Source organism: Trichechus manatus, unplaced genomic scaffold (genome assembly GCF_000243295.1).
Source record: "Trichechus manatus latirostris isolate Lorelei unplaced genomic scaffold, TriManLat1.0 scaffold00106, whole genome shotgun sequence".
NCBI classification, from domain to species: Eukaryota; Metazoa; Chordata; class Mammalia; order Sirenia; family Trichechidae; genus Trichechus; species Trichechus manatus.
In genome coordinates, this window is record NW_004444042.1 from 185,109 (window position 1) to 208,608 (window position 23,500).

General features: G+C 42.7%; 1 protein-coding gene and 1 non-coding gene across 3 annotated transcripts in view; one reads left to right on the forward strand and one right to left on the reverse strand.

Moving 5' to 3' along the window:
• The window catches only part of ANXA11 (annexin A11), a 62,830-nt gene extending 48,269 nt beyond the window's left edge, over nt 1-14,561 (reverse strand). For both annotated transcript variants that reach the window (XM_023737648.1, XM_023737649.1), the window contains exon 1: nt 14,325-14,561. The gene's annotated coding sequence lies outside the window, so the exon portion shown is untranslated. The remainder of the gene's footprint in view (nt 1-14,324) is intronic.
• Nucleotides 819-925, forward strand: LOC111821800 (U6 spliceosomal RNA). The gene has a single exon (XR_002825145.1). It is a non-coding gene; the product is annotated as a U6 spliceosomal RNA (small nuclear RNA).
• Nucleotides 14,562-23,500: the final 8,939 nt, after the last annotated feature.

Genomic DNA, 23,500 nt, shown 5'->3' on the forward strand with positions numbered 1-23,500 from the left:
TTTTTTTTTTAAAAAGTGTTTAAGATACCTCTCAGAATTTGACAGGTCACTAAGCAAGGATACAGAGGGAAAGCTCAAGTTAATAGACATTATCTAAAATCTGTGCCTCACAGAGAACACATCTCTTTCATGTCCATGAAACATTTTAATATTGATCCTGTAGTGAGGCATTGGTGGTTCAGTGGTAGAATTCTCGCTTTCCAAGTGGGAGACCTGAATTCGATTCCCGGCCAGTACACCTCATGCACAGCCACCACCCATGTGTCAGTGGAGGCTTGAGTGTTGCTATGATATTGAACAGTATCAGCAGAGCTTTCAGACTAAGATGGACTAGGAAGAAACACCTGGTGATCTACTTCTGAAAATCAGCCAATGAAAATGCTATGGATCACAACGGTCCAATCAGCAACTGATCATGGGGCTAGCATTTCATTCTGTTGTGTATGGAGTCGCCATGAGTCGGGAGGCTGACTCTAAGGCAGCTAACAACAAGCTGGCCACAAAAAAAATCCTAATACAGCTGATAAGCAGAGATTCTGCACATCACATTCACTAATCATTATCTAATAAAACATGATCATACTCCCCACAACATTATCTACCTGCAAATTCAGGACCCTATCTTCTATATAATCCTTGGATCAAAGAACAAAACAGATTTACACAGTGACTAGAAAGTAAAAGAAAGGTGAGCACTTCACACGAGGGCCCACCAGCTAGCATGTACTCAAAAGAAAATGTTGAGTGTTATGTTTTTTTAATTTTAAAATAGACGAAAATTAAGTGAACCAATTTAGATATTAAAAGCAGAGCAACAAGTGCTCCCTTCGGCAGCATATATACTAAAATTGGAACAATACAGAGAAGATTAGCATGGCCCCCGTGCAAGGATGACACACAAACTCGTGAAGCATTCTGTATTTTTTTGACGTGTCACGGGGTTGGCAACCAATGTTACAAAACCATGTGTATTAATTGTTTAATGAGAAATTAGTTTGCTCCATAAACCTTCATCTAAAGTACAATAAACAAGAATTTTTAAAAAAGCAGAGCAAAAAAATAAATCAAAAGAAAGAAGGGAATGAATAAAGGCTGAAATTAATGAACCATCAAACAGAAAAAAAACAGTAGAAAGGATACCAAAAAAATAATAATTAAAAAAGAATTCCAGCAGTATCCAGTTAGAATCCCATTCTTAATATCTAATAAAAAATGTATTACAAGGTCTGTAACTTATCCCTGATTTGGAAAACTTACCATAAAAATGTCAACTATTCCCAAATAAATACAGTGAATGACATTCTACCACCAAATAAATACAATGAATGTCATTCTACCACAGTTTGTCGTACAGTGGTGGCTTGCATGTTGCTGTAATAATGTAATGATTTCAAACCCCAGCAGGGTAACCCATGGTGGACAAGTTACAGCAGAACTTCCAGACTAAGACAGACTAGAAGAAGGACCTGGCAGTCTGCTCCTGAAAACCTGGTAAGTGAAAACCTTATGAATAGCAGTGGAACATTGTCTGACAAGAGTGCCAGAAGATGAGCCCCTCAGGTTAGAAGGCAGTCGAAATATGACCGGGGAAGAGCTGCCTCCTCAAAGTAGAGTTGACCTTAATGACCCAGAGGGAGTAAAACTTCCAGGACCTTTATTTGCTGATGTGGCACAACTCAAAATGAGAACAGCTGCAAACATCCATTAATAATAGGAATGTGGAAAGTATGAAGTATGAATCAAGGAAAATTGAAAGTCATCAAAAATGAAATGGAACTCATAAAGATTGATATCCTAAGCATTAGTGAGCTGAAATGCACTGGTATTGGCCATTTTGAATCAGACAATCGTATGATCTAGTATGCCAGGAATGACAAATTGAAGAGGAATGGCATTGCATTCATTGTCAAAAAGAACATTTCAAGATCCTGAAGTACAATGCTCTCAGTGATAGGATAATATCCACATACCTACAAGGAAGAACAGTTAATACGACTATTATTCAAATTTATACACCAACCACTAAGGCCAAAGATGAGGAAATTGAAGATTTTTACCAACTTCTGCTGTTTGAAAACTGATCAAACAAGCAATCAGGATGAATTGATAATTACTGGTGACTGGAATGCGAAAGCTGAAAACAAAGAAGGATGGGAAGTTGGAAAATATGGCTTTGGTGATAGAAATGACTTGGAGATCACATAATAGAATTTTGCAAGACCAACAACTTATTCATTGTAAATACCTTTTTTCAGCAACATAAACTGCAGCTGTACACATGAACCTCACTGGATGGAAAAACACAGGGATTAAATTGACTACATCTGTGGAAAGAGATGACGGAAAAGCTCAATATTACCAGTTAGAACAAGATCAGCAGCTGACTGTGGAACAGACCATCAATTGCTCATATGCAAGTTCAAGCTGAAGCTGAAGAAAATTAAAACAAGTCCACAAGAGCCAAAAATACAACCTTGAGTATATCCCACCTGAATTTGGAGACCATCTTAAGAACAGATTTGAAGCACTGAATACTAATGACCAAAGACCAGACAAGTTATGGGATGACATCGTGGACACCAAGCACGAAGAAAGCAAAAGGTCATTAAAAAGACAGGAAAAGAAAAGACCAAAATGGATATCAGAAGACTCTGAAACTTGCTCTTGAATGTAGAGTAGCTAAAGCAAATGGAAGAAATGATTATGTAAAAGAGCTGAACAGAAGATTCCAAAGGGTGGCTCGAGAAGACAAAGTAAAGTATTATAATGAAATGTGCAAAGACCTGGAGTGAGAAAACTAAAAGGGAAGAACATGCTTTGCATTTCTCAAGCGGAAAGAACTGAAGGAAAAATTCAAGCCTCAAGTTGCAATTTTGAAGGATTCTATGGGCAAAATACTGAACAACAGAGGACGCATCAAAAGAATGAAGTCCACGCTACACTGAAGGTGTTGGTGAAAAGAAACGCCCCAGGAATTGATGGAATACCAATTGATATGTTTCAACACACAGACGCAGCACTGGAGGTGCTCACTTTTCTATGCCAAGAAATTTGGAAGACAGCTACCTGGTCAATCGACTGGAAGAGATCTATATTTGTGCTCATTTCAAAGAAAGGTGATCTGACAGAATGCAGAAATTATCGAACAATATCATTAACATTATATGCAAGTAAAATTTTGCTGAAGATAACTCAAAAAAAGTTGCAGCAGTATATCAACAGGGAACTGCTAGAAATTCAAGTCGGATTCAGAAGAGGACATTGAACCAGGGATATCATTGCTGATGTCAGATGGATCTTGGCTGAAAGCAGAGAACATCAAAAAGATGTTTACCTGTGTTTTATTGATGATGCAAAGACACTAAACGGTGTGGATCATAACAAATTATGGATAACACTGCAAAGAACAGGAATTCCAGAACACCTAATTGTGCTTATGAGGAACCTGTACATAGACCAAGATGCAGTCATTTGAACAGAACAAGGGGATTCCGCGTGGTTTAGAATCAAGAAAGGAATGCGTCAGCGTTGCATCCTTTCACCATACTTATTCAATCTGTATGCTGAGCAAAATAATCCGAGAAGCTGGACTCTATGAAGGAGAACGGGGCATCAGGATTGGAAGAAGACTCATTAAAAACCTGTGTTACAGCTACCAAGGCCTCCACTGGACTGAGTCCAGTACAGCTAGATGGTGCCCGGCTACCACCACTGACTGCTCTGACCAGAATCACAACAGAGGGTTCCGGACAGAGCTGGAGAAGAATGTAGAACATAATTCTAACTCACAAAAAAAAGACCAGATTTACTGGCCTAAAAGAGACTGGAGAAACCCCAAGAGTATGGCCCCCAGACACCCTTTTAGCTCAGTGGTGAAGTTATCTCACAGATTCACCGTTCAGCCTGGGAGTGGACAGCCCCGTAAAACCAAATGAGACTAACGAAATCCAGTAGTCCAGTGACAAGGGCCAGAAGGCAGAAGGGGACAAGGAAGCTGGTGATAGGGAACCCAAGGTTGAGTAAGGATATTGTTGATGTGTTGTGAGATTGTTAACTATTGTCATAGGGCAACATTTGTAGTAACTGTTAAATAAGAAACTATTTTGTTCTGTAAGCCTTCATCTTAAGTGAGAATAACAGCACAATGGGAAGAGTGTAGTCAGTGTCACTGAACTGTGCATGTAGAAATTTTTGAAATGGTGTATCTTTGGCTATGTGTATTTTCACCAAAAAAAAAAAAAAGGTTGAGAAGTTAGAGGGTTGACATGTTGCGGGGTTGTTAACCAATGTCATAAAACAATATGTGTACTACTGTTTCATGAGAAACTATTTGTTCCGTAAGACTTCACCTGAAGTACAATAAAAAAATAAATAAAATTTAAAAAAACCGTGTTATGCAGATGGCACAATCTTGCTTGCTGAAAGTGAAGAAGACTTGAAGCACTTAGTGATGAAGATCAAAGACCACAGCCTTCAGTATGGATTATACACCAACATAAAGAAAACAAAATACTTCACAACTGGACCGATAAGCAACATCAGAATAAACAGAGAAAATACTGAAGTTGCCAAGGATTTCATTTTACTTGGATCCACAATCAACGTCCATGGAAGCAGCAGTCAAGAAATCAAATGACATACTGCATTAGGCAAATCTGCTTCAAAAGACTTCTTTAAAGTGTTAAAATGCAAAGATATCACTTTGAGGACTAAGGTGTACTTGACTCAAGCCATGGTATTTTCAATCGCTTATACGTGCAAAAGCTGGACAATGAATAAGGAAGACAGAAAAAGAATTGACAACTTTGAATTATGATGTTGGCAAAAAATACTGAATATACCATGAACTGCTAGAAGAACAAGCAAGTCTGTCTTAGAAGAAGTACAGGCAGAGTGCTCCTTAGAAGAGAGGATGGCAAGGCTTCATCTCATGTACTTTGGACACGTTATCCACAGGGACCAGTCCCTGGAGAAGGACATCATGCTTAGTAAGGTAGAGAGTAAGCGAAAAAGAGGCAGACCCTCAATAAGAAACTGATACAGTGGCTGGAACAATGGGCTCAAACACAGCAACGACTGTGAGGATGGCACAGGGCTGGGCAGTGTTTCATTCTGTTGTACACAGGGGTGCTATGAGTAGGAACCGACTCAACAGCACCTAACAACAACAGCAACACAATGACATTCTAATAAGGATCCTTAATAGTTTACTTCAACACTATTTGAAGTCACTAAAAACAGTAAATGATCTCAAGGCCCATCAATAAGGAAAGACTGAATAAATTACGGTATGTTGGTATTTCAGAGCATTCCACAGCTATTACTGACCTGGAGAGACATCTATGATAAATTAAGTCAAAAACACAAGCTGCAAAGTAAGGTGTGCAGCAGGAACCCATTTTTGTGAAGCAATCAAATCTTTATGTGTGCCTATGTCTGCATGGCAGTTCCTCGGTGGTACAAATGTGCTCAGCTTCTAACACAAAGGTTAGTGGTTCAAATCCACCCAGAGGTGCCTCAGAAGAAAAGCCTGGCAATCTCCTTCCGAAAAATCAGTCACTGAAAACCCTATGGAGCACAGTTCTACTCTGACACACATGGGGTCACTATGAGACTGGTGGTAGTGGTATGTCTGTATGAGTATGAAGAGAGGAGGGACCCCTAGCTTTAGGTCATAGACACTGCTACCTTCTCAGCTGGAATGCAAGTGGGAGGCTGCGATGAGGTAACCAGAAGCAAACACTCCCTAGTTACCACCCAATCTTTCTCCTTTCCTTCAAAACCAACATTGTCAAAGTCATGCATATGTTTGGTATCCCCAGATCCTCACCTCCAGCTATTTCTGCACCCATTCATTCCAATCTGGCTTCTATTCCAATCATTCCACCAAAATAACCCCAGCTAAAAGGGTCAGATCTCCTGAATCTCCTCCATGTCACTTATCACCCAGCAGCAATGGCCGCCACTGACCCCCCTTCCTACTGAGGCACATCCTTGCCTTCTGTGACACACACTATCTTGGTTTTCCTTCCACCTCTTGGCTGCTCTTTTTTTTTTTTTTTTTTTTTGACTCCTTTCCAGGCTCATCTTCCTTTACTTAGCTGTTCGAGGTGGGTTCCTCAATCTTAATATACCCTTGACTTCAAATACAACCTAGACAAAAACATCTTAAAAAGATGCAAATAACCAAAATAAAAAATGACCCAACAGAAATAAAGAGAATTATGATAGAATATTATGAACAACTGTATGGTAACAAACTGGATAACCTGGATGAAATGGACAAATTCTTAGAAGCACACAACCTATCCAAACTGACTCAAGAGAAAATGGAAAATCTCAGCAGACCCATAATAAATGAAGAGATCGAATCAGTGATCAAAAACCCTTCAACAAAAAAAAGTCCTGGACCAGACATTTAACTGAGGAATTCTACCAAACATGTAGAGATAAATTGACACCAATACTGTATAAACTCTTCCAAAAGACAGAGAAGGAAGGAATACTCCCTAATTCATTCTATAAAGCAAACATAACCCTGATACCAAAACGAGACAAACACACAAGAAAAGAAAATTACAGGCCAGTATCTCTTATGAACATAGACGCAAAAATCCTCAATGAAGTACTAGCAAACAGAATCCAACAGTATATTAAAAGAGTCATACACCATAACCAAGTGGGATTTATTCCAGGAATGCAGGGATGGTTCAACATTAGAAAATCAATCAATGTAATACCCCACATTGATAGAACAAAGGAAGAGAATCACATGATCAACTCTATAGCTGCAGGAAAAGCATTTGATAAAATCCAACACCTTTTCTTGATGAAAACCCTAAAGAAGACTAGAATAGAAGGAAAATTCCTCAACATGATTCAGGGCATTTATGAAAAGCCAACAGCGAACATTAGACTTAATGGAGAAAGACTGAGAACTTTCCCCTTGAAATCGGGAACAAGACAAAGGTGTCTGCTCTTACGGCTTCTATTCAATATTGTATCAGAAGTCCTAGCCAGAGCAATAAGACAAGAAAACTAAATAAAAGGTATCCAGATTGGAACAGAAATAATAAAATTATCTCTATTTGCAGAAGATATGATCCTATATATAGAAAATCCCGAAGAGTCCAGAAGAAAACTTCTAGAGCTAATAGAGGAATTTGGCAAAGTTGTAGGGTACTAGGTCAACAAACAATAAGCAGTTGGGTTTCTGCATACCAGCAATGAGAAATCTGAAAGGGATATTAGGGAAATAGTTCCATTTACAATAGCATCTAAGAGATAAAATACCTAGGAATAAATCTAATCAGGGAGGTGAAGGACTTATACAATGCAAACGATAAAACATGACTGAAAGAGATTTTAAAAAGTCTTAAATAAATGGAAAGATGTTCTATGTTCATGGATTGGAAGACTTAATATTGTTAAGATGTCAATACTACCCAAAGCGATCCATAGACTCAATGCAATCCCAATCAAAATTCCAATAGCCTTCTTTACAGAAATAGAAAAACCAATCCTCAACGTTATATGGAATGGCAAGAGGCCCCAAATAGCTAAAACAATGTTGAAAGAGAAGAAAAAAGTAGGAGGACTTACACTTCCTGATTTTAAAACATACTATACAGCTACAGTAATCAAAACACTCTTATACTGGTGTAACAATAGACGCACGACCAATGGAATAGAACTGACAGCCCAGAAATGAACCCACACATCTATAGTCAACTGATTTTTGACAAGGGTGCTAAGTCCATTCAATGGGGAAAGAAGAGTCTCTTCAATAAATAGTGCTGGGAAAATTGGATTTCCCATGCATAAAAATGAAACAAGATCCATGCCTCACACCACACACAAAAACAAATTCAAAACTGATTAAGGACCTAAATGTGCACACTAAACCCATAAAATTCTTAGGAGAAAAAGCAACGGCAATGCTACCAGGCCTAGCTTTTAACAGTGGATTATCTAATATAATAACAAAAGCACAGACAGCAAAAGACAAAATAAATAAACAGGATTGCACAAAAATTTAAAACTTTTGCTCATCAAAAGACGTTGACAAAAAGTAAAAAGACAAGCTACACACTACAAGAATATCTTCGGAAACCACATATCTGACAAGAATCTTAATAATCAAAATATGTATAAAACTTTGACAACAAAAAGACAAATAACCCAATCATAAAATGGACAAAGGACTTGAATAGACATTTCACCAAAAAGGACATTCAAATGGCCACCAAAACATGAAAAGATGTTCAGCTAAGCATTGTCATTAGCCATCAGAGAGAGGCAAATCAAAACCAAGGAGATACCATTTCACTCCCACTAGGATGGCTAAGATAAAAAAACAGAGAACAAATGTTGGTGAGGATATGGGGAAATTGGAACCCTTATCCATTGCTTGCGGGAATGCAAAACGGTACAGCTGTTGTGGGAACAGTGTGGTGGTTCCTCAAAACACTAAAAATAGAACTACCAGATGACACAGCAATTCCACTTCTAGGTATAGACCCAAAAAACTTGAAAACAGAGACTCAGAAACTTTTACACCAGTGTTCACTGAAGCACTATTCACAGTAGCCAAAAAATGGAAACCTAAATGCCCATCAACAGACGAACGGATAAACAAAATGTGGTACATACATACAATGGAATTCTATTCAACCAGTAGGAGAAATGAAGTCTTGACACCTGCTACAGTATGGATGGATGGAACTTGAAGACTTTATGCTGAGTGAAATAAGCCAATCACAAAAGGACAAATATTATATGACCTCACTTATATAAAAAGATAAGAAAAGGCAAATGTATAAAGACTGAAGTTTATTAGTGGTTACCAGGGGCAGGAGGGAGGGGAAAGGCAAAGTTAATGGTGATGGAAAAATTGTATTCATTAAGGGTAGGGTTGCACAGCCGATTATTGTAATTGCTGTCACTAAGCTGTATACCTGTAAAAAGTTGAATTGGTGAAAGTTGTGTTATACATAAAGTTACAACAATAACAACCGCAAAAAAAGTAGCTGTTGAAGCTGCTTATGTACAACCAAATGCCTCACGGGATTTGGTTCCTTGGTTTGTAGGTTTAGGTTCATGGTTTCACAGGCCAGCCCACTTACTTGGTTAATGACATGTTTAGTGATTCTGTTCTACCTCCTACTTTGTTGCATAGTACCTGGGGTCTTAAAAGCTTGCAAGCAGCCATCCAAGGCTCAGCAATTGGTCTCTATTTATCTGGAGCAACAGAGTAAGAAGGACAATCAGGAATAGGAGGGTGATATGAAATAGGTGGCTAATTGCCTCCATGAATGACTGCCTCCTTTGCCATGAGATCAGAAGAACTGGATGGGCCCAGCTACCATTACTGAACATTTTGATCAAAGATTCCACAGAAGAATCCTGATCAAAAGTGGAAAAATGCAGAACAAAATTTCAAATTCTCATGGACTCCAGACTTTCTGGAGCCATGGAGGGTGGATGAACCCTTGAAACTACTGCCCTGCCATAATCTTACAGCCTTAAACCAAAAATATCCCCTGAAGTCATCTTAGAACCGAACAACAGTTAAGCTTAACTAGTAAAAAAAGGTCTGCCCTGAGCATTGTGCTGTTTTAAGAACTATACATGGGATCAAATTGACAACAGCAACTCAAAAGATTAGATAGGAACCTTAGGGGGCAGTGAGTTTATGTTAACGAGGGAGGAACAACTCAGAAAAGGAGGGTGAGAATGGTCGCACAACTCAAAGAATGTAATCAATGTCACTAAATTGTACACGTATAAACTGTTGAATTGGTGTATGTTTTGTTATGTTCTTAACAACAACTAAATAAAATTTAGAAAAAAAAAAGTCTCTATCCCAGTCCTTTCCTGTGCTCCAGACCCACCTGCCCACTTGATATCTCAAAGGCACCTCAAACATAGCCTCTCCAAAACCGAATTCATGACCTTCCCCACCAGCCAAGCCTGGTTCTCATCCAGCGGCCGACGTCAAAGGTACTATCCAGGGGTACAAGCCTAGGGTAGATGGCATATCCTTCTTTTTTGCACACATCACAGGGCTAGGCAAACACTGGGTACTCACTAATGAAATGTGCCCATCGTCGCCTTCTTAAAAACAGCTGGGACCTTTTTGGTGACACAGCCAGTCACACCTGTTATCACCCACGCCCCCCCCATACACACCCTTTTCCGAGATGCTACTCCCCCCAGCCTTAACGGGCCACGTGCTCCCTCCATCTCCCTGTTAGCAACCTCTCACTAAGTGTCTCCTCTCTATCCTCACTTTGATTTCTCTCATCGCATTGTCCCCTACGCCAGCCTTTCAGATCTGCTCTGGTCACGAGCGCCCAGAACTTGGACTTGGCCTCGTATATGTCTCCCTGAAAAACTCCTTTATTGTCACCCTGGAGTTGCCCACCTTTTTCTTTGGTCTCTCGGCACCCTCCATTTTCGGATGCAAATTTCAAGTTACTAGTCCATGCCTGGACATCACTACAGCCTAACTGATCTCAAACTCCTTTGCAATCATCTGATTCTCCAAATCTGAGGTAATATCCAGAACACTAGGGTCCTATGTGGCTAAATGACTTGTCCCAGGCTACCCAGAAGGGTTCAGGATTCTGTGTTCATACAAACTCCCAGGTCGTCCACACAGGGCATTACTTTCTCACAACAGTGTGGGCAAGGCCACTGTGGTTTGAGTAAGTCACTGTTCAGGCTGTACTGTTAGGTTCCTCCCAGGTAATAAACCACCTTTATTTCATGTGTTATAGGGTCAGGGTCAGTAGGCCTAATGTGGCATGGCTTCCTTGGTTGTTAGAAAGCTGCACTGAACTTCAAGAATTCCTTTTAAAAATACAAATTGCTATCAGAGAAACATGTTTCTTCATTCCCCCTAAGAGCTTTCCTATCTGGGAATAACTCCAATTCCTGGTATTCTGGGGGACAATGGGATCAGAGGATATTGTAGAGAAAAATCCAGAGAACTGGAGAGTTTGTTTGCTTGGCTGGGACTGTGAAGCACACCTATGCAGACTCTTGCCGGAGTGCTCCCGCAGGACCAAGTGCCTGGGCTGGCTTTGAGTTTAAGCAGGGAAAAGATGGCAGCTGAGATAAAAAGGGAGTGAGTCAAGGAGGAATAAGAGGGAGCTCCAGAAAGATCCTGGGCCCATCCAGTACCCAGCCTGGACCTCTCCAAGATTACGTTTCCACATTCACTTCCTGCACACACCAGGTTCCTTTTCTCTATTCTACAGTGAGGCCCCAAGAAGAACCATCTAATCTATTCTGGGTCTCCTCTCACTTCAAACATCCCAAACTACCCTTTCCCTACAACTGTCCACAGCAGACATCACTAATCGATCTTGGCCTTCTAGATACCGAAATCTAAAACAGGCTATTTCTACCATTCTTGTGCTGGTATTATGAACTGAACTGTGTCCCCCAAAAACATATGTTATAAATCCTAACCTGTGTGGCACAGTGGTTAAAGCGATTGACTCTAACTGAAAGGTTGGGTGTTCAAAACCACCAGTAGCTCCGCGGGAGAAAGATGTGGCAGTCTGCTTCCGTACAGATTTACAGCCTTGTTAACCCTATGGGGTCACTATCAGTCAGAATCAGATGGCAGTGGGTTCTTTCTGTTTTGTTTTGTTTTTTATGCCTGTGGTTATAATCCCATTTGGAAATGGGTTGTTTTTGTTATGTTAATGAAGCAGGATTAGTGTAGGGTATGTCCTGAATCAATCTCTTTTGAGATATAGAAGAGATTAAAACAAGCAAGGGGGAGAAGAGAGTAGGAAAGATGAGTAAGATAGATGCCAAGACACATGGAGATACCAAGGAACCAGAAAGAAAAAGCTGAAGAAACAAGGACCTTCCTCTAGAGCTGACAGAGAGAGCCTTTCCCCTAGAGCCAGTTGTCCGAGTCTGGACTTCTAGCCTCCTAAACTGAGAAAATAAATTTGTTTGTTAAAGCCATCCACTTGTGGTATTTCTGTTATAGCAGCACTAGATAACTAAGACACCTGGCCAAATAAACAAGTCAAACTGGATGCCTACTTGGCCTCTGAACCAGCTCGTACTCCCACCTACCCACTCTCTCACTCTGACCCAGGGCCTCCCCACTTTTTTTCCTATCGTCATCCAGCCCTCCAGGTCCAGTATTTTAACAACCAGCTGTCTATGAAGCCTTCCTTCCTCGGCCTCTTTCATTCAACTAACATTTCCTCAACACCTACATTAGACAAGGCCCATCCTAGGTGCTTTGAGAGACCAACAGATTAGTAAGGCACAGCCCCCACACTCCAGAGACAGAGGACAGGGCAGAGACATGACATGTGATCACACAAATACATCGAAATGCAGAACTGGGCCGAGCAAGGGAGCGGAGGAGCAGGGCTACATGAGCTCAAAACCATATCCCGTCCATTCCTGCTGGTGAGCCAGCACCATGCTGACTCCAGGGAGGATGTCGAGGATATGGATGGACAGAGGAAAGACAACTGTGGTGGCGCAGTGGTTAAGAGCTACAACTGCTAACCAAAAGGTCGGAAGTTTGAATCCACCAGACGCTCCCTGGAAACCCCATGGGGCACTTCTACTCTGTCCTTTAGGGTCACTATCAGTCAGAAAAAACTCGATGGCAAAGGGTTTGGTTTGATTTTGATAACACAGAGGGGCAGGTTAGAAGAGCAGTTCAACTTGGTTAGACCTTCAGCTGTGTGAAGAAAGTAATCGCTACTATTATTTTCACTATTGTCATCATCGTTGACACTTACATATGAGCCAGGCCCTGCTGTAAGCACTTTGTCTAATCTGGGTCACATCCACCTGGATGCACAAGGATAGTGCACTGGTTACCATCTGTTCTGATTAGTCAGTGTCTGAGCTGTGTGGTTGTTAATATATTAACTCATTTAATCTTCACAATCACCCTGTGACGTACATATTATCACTACCCTCATTTTACAGATGAGGAGACCAAGGCACAGAGAATAGTAAGAAGTGAGATTAGGAAGGTACATAGGAGGCTGAGGTAGTGAGCAGGCAGTGCCAGGGCAACACACTTCCCTGGCACCTCACTCAGCCTCTCTTCTCACAGAACCCCTTCAGCAAGGCGAGTGCCTTGAGGGCAGGGCCCTGTGAATCCTGGAATCCCAACAACTGACTGAAGCATGGAAGGAATGAAGAAACACAAGGAGAGCCAGCTAGGGGGTGAGCCAGAAAACAGGCCTGCTGTCTAGCCCCCGGACTCAGCCTGGCCCTGCCTTGCCAGGCTTTTATCCCTATTAAATGCGCAGCGCGAGGCCGAGGCTCACAGCACCACCCCATGCCCAGGCCAGGGCAGCAGGGAGCAGCATGGGTGCATACGCAGATACCAGGGTCCATTCCGAGACACCCAGTCTCCATAGAAAGGTCACTGATTAGAGGCGGGGAGAACAGAAATGCTCTGGACAGCCTGGCATGGGCCAGCCGTGGCTAGTTAACTTCTCCCCTCCAAAGTCTGTATCTGACAAACCTCCCATTTTTCCCTTACGTCAACAGCCTGTTTTTTAATTTTTTACCTTTTTAAGCATTCAAGGGCTGGGGCTGAGCTGGGCAACAGCAGCCAACCCGGAGATATAAATCCCAGAATTCCTCCCTGACACTGAGGACACCAAGAGTGAAGAAGGGATAAAGTAGGGAAGGTAAATACAGGTGAACCCAGCACCTGGGATGGATCCCGCATTCTCTCAAATACTTGGGAGAGTTCCTTACAAATAAAGTCCAACGGGAGCAGCTCACAGGAATGAATTTGCATCCTCCCTGTTCCGAAGGAAAGTTCCTGAAGGAAGCCTTCTCTACTTGCTCTCCTCAGCATAAGCGTTGCCAGAAGGGCTTACACTCTCTCAAGAATTCAGCTGGGTCACAAGGGCTCGAGGAAGCCGCCTTCAAATCGCAGGTTCACCAGCCTCAAGCTGGCCGCAGTCCAAGTCCCCAACCCAACCCAGGCGAGGACTGAGCCCCGGACCCTCGGCACGCAGCACAGTCACGTGGCCTTGCCTAAAGAGAGGCCGGCCTGTGCACCCGGACCCGAGAGGGAGGGCAGCCCCTAGCCCTGCTACTGACAGAGAAGGAGTAGTCAGGCCAGCGCGGCCCGCCGGGAGCAGCCCCGACAGTCCCCACTCCCAGCCCCCACCCCCCACCCCTGGACCTGCAACCAGGAAGCTGCACGTTCTGGCCGGGAGCGGCGCGGGACAACCCCAGGCCTCACGGGCGGAAGCCGGGCCGACTCCCGCCCCCCGGCCCCGGTCCGGCCCGAGACCCTCACTCACCTGGCCGCTGGCCACGAGGCTGGGGCCTCGCGGGGCGAATGGGGATGAGTTCAGGAGCGGCTCTCTCCGCGGGTGTCCCCGGAGCGACGTCTTGAGTCTGCCTGCGGCTCAGCTGTACTTCTGCTGTCGGGAATCGGGCGCTCAGGGGCACTCAAGGCGCTCTGGGCGGTCCCGGCGGCGGCAGCCGTCAAGGCGGGGCGAAAAGAGAGGCCGGCTCCGCGGAACACTGGCCCGAGCGCGGCAGTCCCAACGCACCCCGGGGCGGAGCCGCGCGAGTTTGGGGCGGAGCGGGCGGGGCCTAAGCGGGCCCGCCCCAGGTGAGGCCTGACATCACCCACAGTCCAGGACACCTCCCAGAGCCGGAAGGAGGAAGCCAGAGCCTTCCCGCCCAGGCACGCGGGCGAGGCGAGGCCACTGCCGGCGCTTGGAGGTCTGTCTTGTCCCTTTCCCCGTGCTCCTTCAGTCCCGCCCTGCGTCGCGCGCGCCTTCCTGGAGGCGAGTGGACTCACCAAGCCTCTCCATCAACGTGTACGTTGTCAATCACTCCCTTTAACCGTAAAGAAAACTTTTTATATTAAAAAGAGCAACTTTACGGTGGAGAAATCTGACAAACTACCTCAGCCAGGTGATCCAGGTTAACATCAACAGTGGTAAGTCATATTGATAGTATGTATCGATAAAAAGCTAAGATATCGCTTTGAGGGCTAAGGTGCGCCTGACTCAAGTCATAGTATTTTCAGTCGCATCATAGGGATACGAAAGCTGAACAATGAATAAAAAAGACTGAAGAACTGACGCCTTTGAATTATGGTATTGGCAAAGAATATTGAATATACCATAGACTGCCAGAAGAAGGAACAGATCTGGTTTGGAACAAGTGCAGCCAGAATGCTCCTTGGAGGCGAGGATGGCCATGCTTGGTAAAGTCGAGGGTCAGCAAAAAAGAGGAAGTGGCTGCAACAATGGGCTCAAACATAGCAACCATTGTGAGGATGGTGCAGGACCGGGCAGTGTTTCGTTCTGTTGTACATAGGATCGCTATGCGTCGGAACCGACTCCACTGCACCTAGTAACACAACAATCCTTGATATAGGAGCCCTGGTTGCGCAGTGGTTAAAGCACTCAGCTGCAGGCGGTTCAGCCCACCAGCTCCTCTTGGGTAGAGAGACGTGGCAGTCTGCTTCCGTAAAGATTTATAGCCTTGGAAATCCTATGGGGCAGTTCTACTCTGCCCTATAGGATCGCTGTTAGTCGGATTCAACTCCACAGCAATGGGTCTTTTTTTTTTTTAATTCCTTGATATGATGTGATCAGAATGGCACTTCGGCCCTTTACCTCTGTAGTCTTCCTCCCAAAGACACCAAGGACACAAAGACGCATAACCCCCATATAATCATGAGAAAAACAGACAAATCCAAATTGAGAGATTTTCTGCAAAATAAATGAGCAGTACTCCTCAAAACTGTCAAGGTCATCAAGAAGAAGGAAAGTCTGAGAAACTGTCACAACCAAGAGGAGCCCAAGGAGACATGAAAGGTAATGTGGTGCCTGGGTGAGATCACGGAATGGAAACAGGACATTAGGTAAAAACTAAGGAAATCTAAATAAAGCATGGACTTTAGTTAACAACAATGAATCAATATTTAACAAATGCATAACTAACATAAGATATTAATATTAATAATAGGAAGAACCGGGGTTTGTGGGAACTCTCTGTACTATCTTCAAAGTTTTCCTGTAAATCTAAAACTCTTCTAAAAAACAAAGTTTTTTTTTTTTAAAGGTCATGCACCACAAGTACATAAAGGAATAAAAACTGAGATTCTCTATTCACTTAACACGCACTCCCCACCCCCACTGCTAGGTGTGTCCTTCTAGATTTCTCTCCAGACATATACACACACTATTAATATGTGCGTGTACTCACGTAGCTGTATTATTTACAAAAGATGTTGCACGTATTTTTTTTTTTTTTTGCAACGTGCTTTTTTACTCACTACATCTTGGAGGGCCTTTCCATGCAAGCGCATCTGGATCCACATGGTTCTTTCTAAGGACTGCACACTATGGCGCCCTCGTGAGCGAGATCGTTCTTGACCACCTAGCTCCTTACTGATGGACGTTTAGGTACTGCGGTTTCCTGTTTGTGGCGGTTACAATCCACGTTGCAGGTCCTGTTTGCGGAAGGAACAATAAAGCGGGAGGAACAAGAGCGGTAGGCAGGTTTCTGGCAAAGGCCGGCGGGGAGACTCAAGACTTGCTCTTCCCCAGTCAGGGTGGAAGTGGGAGCCGCGCCTCACAACAGGCTTTGCTGACCCTGCCTATTTCTCTACCCCTCCTCCCCCAACACACCCAGGCGTGGCTTTTTGAGGGCTGGACAGCATTTTTGGAGATGAGTAGGCCGGTGAAGGTGGAACTCAGGCCGGAGACTGGAGAGCGGTTGGGAGAAAACGCCCTCTGGAGCAGAACAGGGGCGGAAGCCTCAGGAAAGACTCTTCCTGGCTCGGTTATGACCTTGGGTCACTGGGTGGGCGTGCTCGCGGAGGCGCGGTAGCCGGCGGAACTCTGGCACTGCTGTGCAGCCCCCACGGAGACGTCCCGGAGTTCCGGGGGAGCTGCAGTTACCCGGCGCCCTCCCCGGGCTAAGGCACTCGTTCCGAAGGTCACCTGGCGCCGACCCAGTCCCTCTGCCTGGAAACTTCTCCCTCAGCCGCAAAAGCAAGCCTCTTTGAATAGCTCACTTTTCTCCTTGACTGAGTAAATGCTTCTTAAAATTCCACGTTAAAAAAGAATAAACAAATCATTTAGGGTGGGATTCCTTCTGTATGTAGCACACACTTTGCTGCCTCAGAACTGAACTCTTCGAAGTCAGAATAGTGAATAGCTACTACTGTGCTCGGCTTTTGATTCAATCATTTATTTTCAATAAATACACGTTGTGCCCGGACTCAGGGTCCGCAGTCTGAGTGCTGGGGCTGGGGAGTTATTGGCAGAGAGGCCTAGCTGAGGTCCTGGTCCTCAAGACCGGTGGGCAGGGGTCACAGTTTAGACCTCCCTAGGAAATGCTGTGTATGTCGGTGGGAGGGGAGAGGAAAGAGGGGGAAGGGAGATGCTAGAGCTGGGCTTCAAACGCCAGTGTTCTAGTTACAATTCTGACACTTGCAAATGATGCGTCCCCAGAACCTTGATTTTCTTACCTATAAGTCTTCAAAATAATCTATAAAAGCTCATAAAAATAATTACTGAAAATAATTCCTGCTTCATTGCTTCTCGAGGCTGATACAAACATCAAATGAGGTAAGGGAAAGTAAGTGCATTGTAAAGAAGGTCAAGTGCTATAGATCTCAGAGGAGTACAGTATTAGCTCAACTACAGTACTAGCAAAAGTGACACAGATAGGGTTAACTGTGCTAGCAGAATAAAAGAGCTGTTAAAAGACTACCACCTAGAAGTTGGGTAAACAGGAACCACATCCTGTCAACATAAAATAAGGTTAGAACAACCCATGAATTACAACTTCCTGCTTAGTGTTTTTCTAGTCCCTTTCCGCTTCTTACAGGCTCCACATGCACAGAAGAACAAAGTGTGACCTGTTTTGGCCCACCAAACGAGGCGAAGTAATACCGAAGATCAATGCACCTGCGCCATATCCCACATCTCACATCCCACGATAAGTGATGCCAAGAGCCGCTGAGGGGATTCAATCTTGAATATCAGCAGGTTCCATGCACTGGCAACCTAATTAGTATGCACTACCATTCCAAGGAGTACCCGCCCCTTTGAAGAAACTCACTGAATATTCATTGCTCTGTTGTCCCCACCGAACCCATGTAAACCCTAGCCTTGCTTCTCCTTATGATCCAGTGTTTTAGAGAGGCATGAACCCTGACTGACTCCTTTTACTTGTCACAAGTAAAATAAACCTGTTAGAGCTGAACCCAAAAATTGTCTCCTCTGTGTATTCTTACAAGAGAAAGACAACGACCCGTTGAGTCCAGAGGGCCTCCATGCCCTCGGTGGTAACAAAAGGTTGGCAGTTCAAACTCACCCAGGAGTACCTTGGAAGACAGGCCTGGTGATCTGCTTCTGAAAAGTCACAGCCTTGAAAACCTTATGGAGCAATTGAGTTGAAACTTATTCATGGCAACTAACAACAACACAAATCTTTCTTGCATTGATTCGTTCAACAGCTAGCAGTGGAGTCCCACCAATAGGTACCCCATAAAGAGGCAAAAGAAAAATCCCTTGCTTTTAACACAGCTCATAATCTAAGGAAGAAAGAAACGAACTGTAAATACCGCACTGTAATAGAGGCTTGCAAAGAGGATCTCAAGGGCTGGAAGGGGCAGATGAGAAGATGGACTGGGGAAGGCTTCAGATCAGTCTTCCCTAAGGCTCATCTCTTTTATCAGGCTTTACAAAGAAACTGCTTTTAATATTACCATGTTAATCTTGTTAAAAATTAACAATTGCTTGCATTTCTAATTTTAATTTTTACAGTTCTAGTCCTTCTACTTTCTTTGGGTTTACTCAGGTAATCTTTTTCCAGTTTTCAGAGTTGCTCATCTGTTTTCAAAATATTTTGTTGTTGTTTTATGTATGCATATAAGACTATAAATCTCCCTCTAAATCCTGGTTCAGGAGTCTCTGGGTGGCTACTAATCAAAAAGTTGGAAGTTTGATTCCACCCAGAGGCACCTCAGAAGAAAGGCCTGGTGATTTGCTTCCAAAAAATCAGCCATTGAAAACTGTATGGAGTACCGCTCTACTCTGACACACATGACTTGGTGACAACTGGCAAGTACTGGTTCATAGCACAAGTTTAATATGCCATGCTTTTGTTAGTTTTCAGTTGTAAATATTTTTTTCCATTAGGATTTCATATTTAATTCATGGATTATTTAGAAGTTTATTTTCCTTTTTTTTTTTTCTTCTGTTCAGTCTATCAATTCTGAGAAAGTGGTTTAACATTTCCCGCTTTTATTGTGGATTTGCAAATATTTCCTTATAATCCTGTCTGATTTTGCCTGATAATTTTGTGCTCAAATTATTAGGTGCTTACAAGTTCATAATTGTTTTACCTTTTTGTGACTTGACCCCTTGATAAGTATGAAATGATCCTCTTTGTCTCTTTTATTACTTTGTTGTTGTTGTTGTTAGGTACCATCAAGTTGGTCCTGACTCATAGCAACCTTGTGTACAACAGAACGAAACACTGCCCGGTCCTGCGCCATCTCATGATTGTTGTTGTGCTTGAGCCCATTGTTGCAGCCAGTGTGTCAGTCTATCTCGTTGAGGCTCTTCCCTTTTTCGCTGATGCTCTACCTTACCAAGCATGATGTCCTTCTCTAGGGACCGATCCCTCCTGATAACATGTCCAAAATATGTGAGACATAGTCTAGCCATCCTTACTTCTAAGGAGCATTCTTGCTGTACTTCTCCCAAAACAGATTTGTTGGTTATTTTGGCAGTCCATGGTATATTCAATATTCTTGGCCAACACCATCATTCAAAGGTGTCAGTTCTTTTTCAGTCTTCCTTATTCATTGTCCAGCATTTGCATGCATATGAGACGATTGACAAAACCATGACTTGGGTCAGGCACATCTTAGCTCTTAAAGTGACATCTTTGCTTTTTAACACTTTAAGAAGTGTTTTGCAGGGCATTTGCTCAATGCAGTGAGCCATCTGATTTCTTGACTGCTGCTTCTATGGGTGTTGATTATGGATCCAAGTAAAATGAAGTCCTTGACAACTTCTATCTTTTCTCCGTTTATCATGATGTCACTTATTACTCCTTAAAAGTTATTATGCCTGCTATTAATGTTGCTCCCTATGATAGTATTTGTCTAGTACTCTCTGTCTCTAACTCGTTCTGTATTGTTTAAATGTGTCTCTTGGAAACCACATCTAGTTTCCAAACGTGGAAAATCGAAACATTCATCCGAGAGTATCTGCTTTTAATTTGAGTTTAGCCAGTTTATATTATAATAATTACGGAAATATTCTGCTTAATTCTGCTTAATTGTTAATCTTTTCTAGAACCTATCCCTGACCTCCCTTTTCAAGGTCGAGGACTGAGCATATACTGCAGTCTCCCTACCCAGCTCCAAACTGTAGAAATGACAGGAAAGTAAAAAAATTAATGTTCTCAAAAAGATGACAGGGAATATTCAGAGAATCAGAAGCACCAAAGACTTTCTGAGTGGCTGAAAGCAGACAGTGTTAGATTTAGCACAGCAGTCAACTCCTCAGCAGTGGCCAAGAAGAATATAATACATAAGAATATACTGCTGTTAATACAAAAATCATATTAAGCCAATAATAGAAATTGATTAAAGTGTATTTAATACACAATGTGCAAATCGGGGTAACATTTCAACTAGGGAGTCAAAAACGTTCCAAAGATGAGAGAACAAAAATTCTCGTACCCCGTCTTATCGACATTGCCATGGAAAAGGGCCGGAACAGTGTTTACATATAACAATTTGTCCTAAAACAGCCTCCAGTCCAACCTTGGAGTTTCTGTTTCTCAAAACTTACTGCACATAGATGCTTCTTCAAAAGAGCCCAATGGCCAGGGCAAAAGATCTTTATTAATTAGCAAGACTATTGTTTGACTTAAAGGTGACCTTTAGGAGACCAGTCTGCTCAAGGCTCAAGGTTCCAAAGATCACCTTCAGGGCAATGACCTGGGTGGTCACCTCAACCTTCATGGACCCCAGAAATCTGGATTCCAGGAGAATTAAAACTCTTTCTCACCCCTAAGCAATGATTCCCCCTCTCCTCCGCCCTCCCACCCCTGGTAACCGCTGATAAACTGGTCTCCATACAGATGCCTATTTCATATTGAATATTTGTCCTTTTGTGACTGACTTATTTTGCTTAGCATAATGTTTTTAAGGTTCATACATGTTGTAGCATGTATTAGGACTTCATTTCTCTCTTTATGGCTGAGTAAAATATTCCATTGTGGAAGAAAGGCATGGTGATCTACTTCTCAAAAATCAGCTATTAGAAACTGTGGGGCACAGTTCTGCTCTGACACACATGGAGTCACCGTGAGGCAGAGTCGACTCCATGGTAACAGATTTTTAAATATTCCATTGTACGTGCATACCACATTTTGTTTATCCATGTTTCTGTTGACAGACACTTGCATTGTTTCCACCTTTTGACTATTGTGAATAATGTTGCAATGAACATTGGTATACAAGTGTCTGTTTGCATCTCTGCTTTCAGTTATTTTAGGCATATTCCTAGGAGTGGAATTGCTGGATCATATGGTTATTTTTAACTTGATCTTGAGTGACATGAAACCACTTTTGGAGGAGTTGCAGATGTGCTTTCCTGCTGGCCTGCTCATCCATTAGGTACAGACAGCCCACCAGCCAGCAAAAGTTATAGAGGGTCAGTGGCTATGCCACTAGTTAAACGTGGTAAGGATGGCCCAGCCGCCCTGCTTTGCACTAGAGAACAGAAAGCTTAACATTCTCTTGGATGCAAATTACCTGATTTTGATATCATGGACTAGGAATGGTCTGACCAGACAATTGATGTTGCTGTAGGGTTGCTATGAGTCAGAATTGACTCCATGGCACATAACAAAAACAACTGCTATGAATTACCTCCTGTCATGGATTGAATTGTGTCCCCCCAAAATATGTATATCAATTTGGCTAGGCCAGGATTCCCAGTATTGTGTGATTATCCGCCATTTTGTCATCTGATGTGATTTTCCTGTGTGCTGTAAATCTTATCTCTATGTTGGTAATGAGATGAGATTAGTGGCATTTATGTTAATGAGGCAGGACACAATCTACAAGATTAGATTGTGTCTTAAGCCAATCTATTTTGAGATATAAAAGAGAGAAGCAAGCAGAGAGACATGGGGACCTCATACCATCAAGAAAGTAATGCCAGGAGAAGAGCACATCCTTTGGACCTGGGGTCCCTGTGCAGAGAAGCTGCTAGCCTAGGGGAAGGTTGATGACAAGGACTTTCTTCAAGAGCTGACAGAGACAGAAAGTCTTCCCTTGGAGCTGACTCCCTGAATTTGGACTTGTAGCCTGCTAGACTGTGAGAAAATAAATTTCTCTTTGTTAAAGTCATCCACTTGTGGTATTTCTGTTATAGCAACTCTAGATAACTAAGATGCTTCCAGAAACAACAGCTACCAATTCTGGATCTAAAATAATCGTTTTGATAGACATCTCTCAATTTTAGAGAGATTTATAGAAAGTAGTTATAAATAGTTAAGTCACCTTGTTTAGTTACCTTGGATATACATTTCATAACCAGTTTTACTAGCAGGTCCCGTTGTCCAAAATTAGATGAGCTGCAGCTTTTCGTTTTTTGTTTTAATGGCCAAATAGGGTATATTGTTACACACTTACTTCACAATTTCTCCCGGCTAATTTTTTTTTTTTTTTTTTGCCGTTGCACTTTCTGGAGTGGAACTATGTGGCCTCAATTACCCATTTGTTGCACTGTTAGAGAACTCTCAAAATTCCTCCAAACTCAAATCTTGGTTCTGCCAGCAGAGACCCCTTTGATGCACTTTGGAGGGCATGTAGGTTGGCCTTTTCTTCAGGAATGTGTTCTTGTTGTCACCTGAGTTTTCATGAGAGGATCTAATAGAAACCCCAGCTCAGTTTATTTCTAAACCATATAGTTCCTCTGTTAATTGGCAATGGAAAGTACTAATACTCTAAGTAGAATCTCAACCTCACAGCCACACCGTATGTTTCAAGAGCTTGGCTAAGAGAACTGCTCTTTATGTACCTACCAAGCATGTGGCCTATTCAATCTCTAGACAGGTGTTCTTCCATATATGACTGATTAAGCCAGAACAGCAGAGAGCTGTGTGCTTGACTGCCACCCACTGGCTTCTCGAAGACTTCATTGTAATGCTTTGTGCTTTGTTGGTTGCCCTCAGCCTACGCTGAGGAACATTGTAAGAAATACAGTTTTGAAAATTAATCCCTTATCTGCTGTAGTCAGTGGCGTCCCTAGGTGGGTGCAGGTGTGCGGCACTGGGTGACGCTGTCAGAGGGGATGACACCAAAATGACAGTCTATAACATTTTTGTGCAGTATTTCAACAGAAATTTATTATTTTTTATAAAAATATCCCTGTAGTTAATTATAACAACAAAAATATTTTTCATAAGCCCA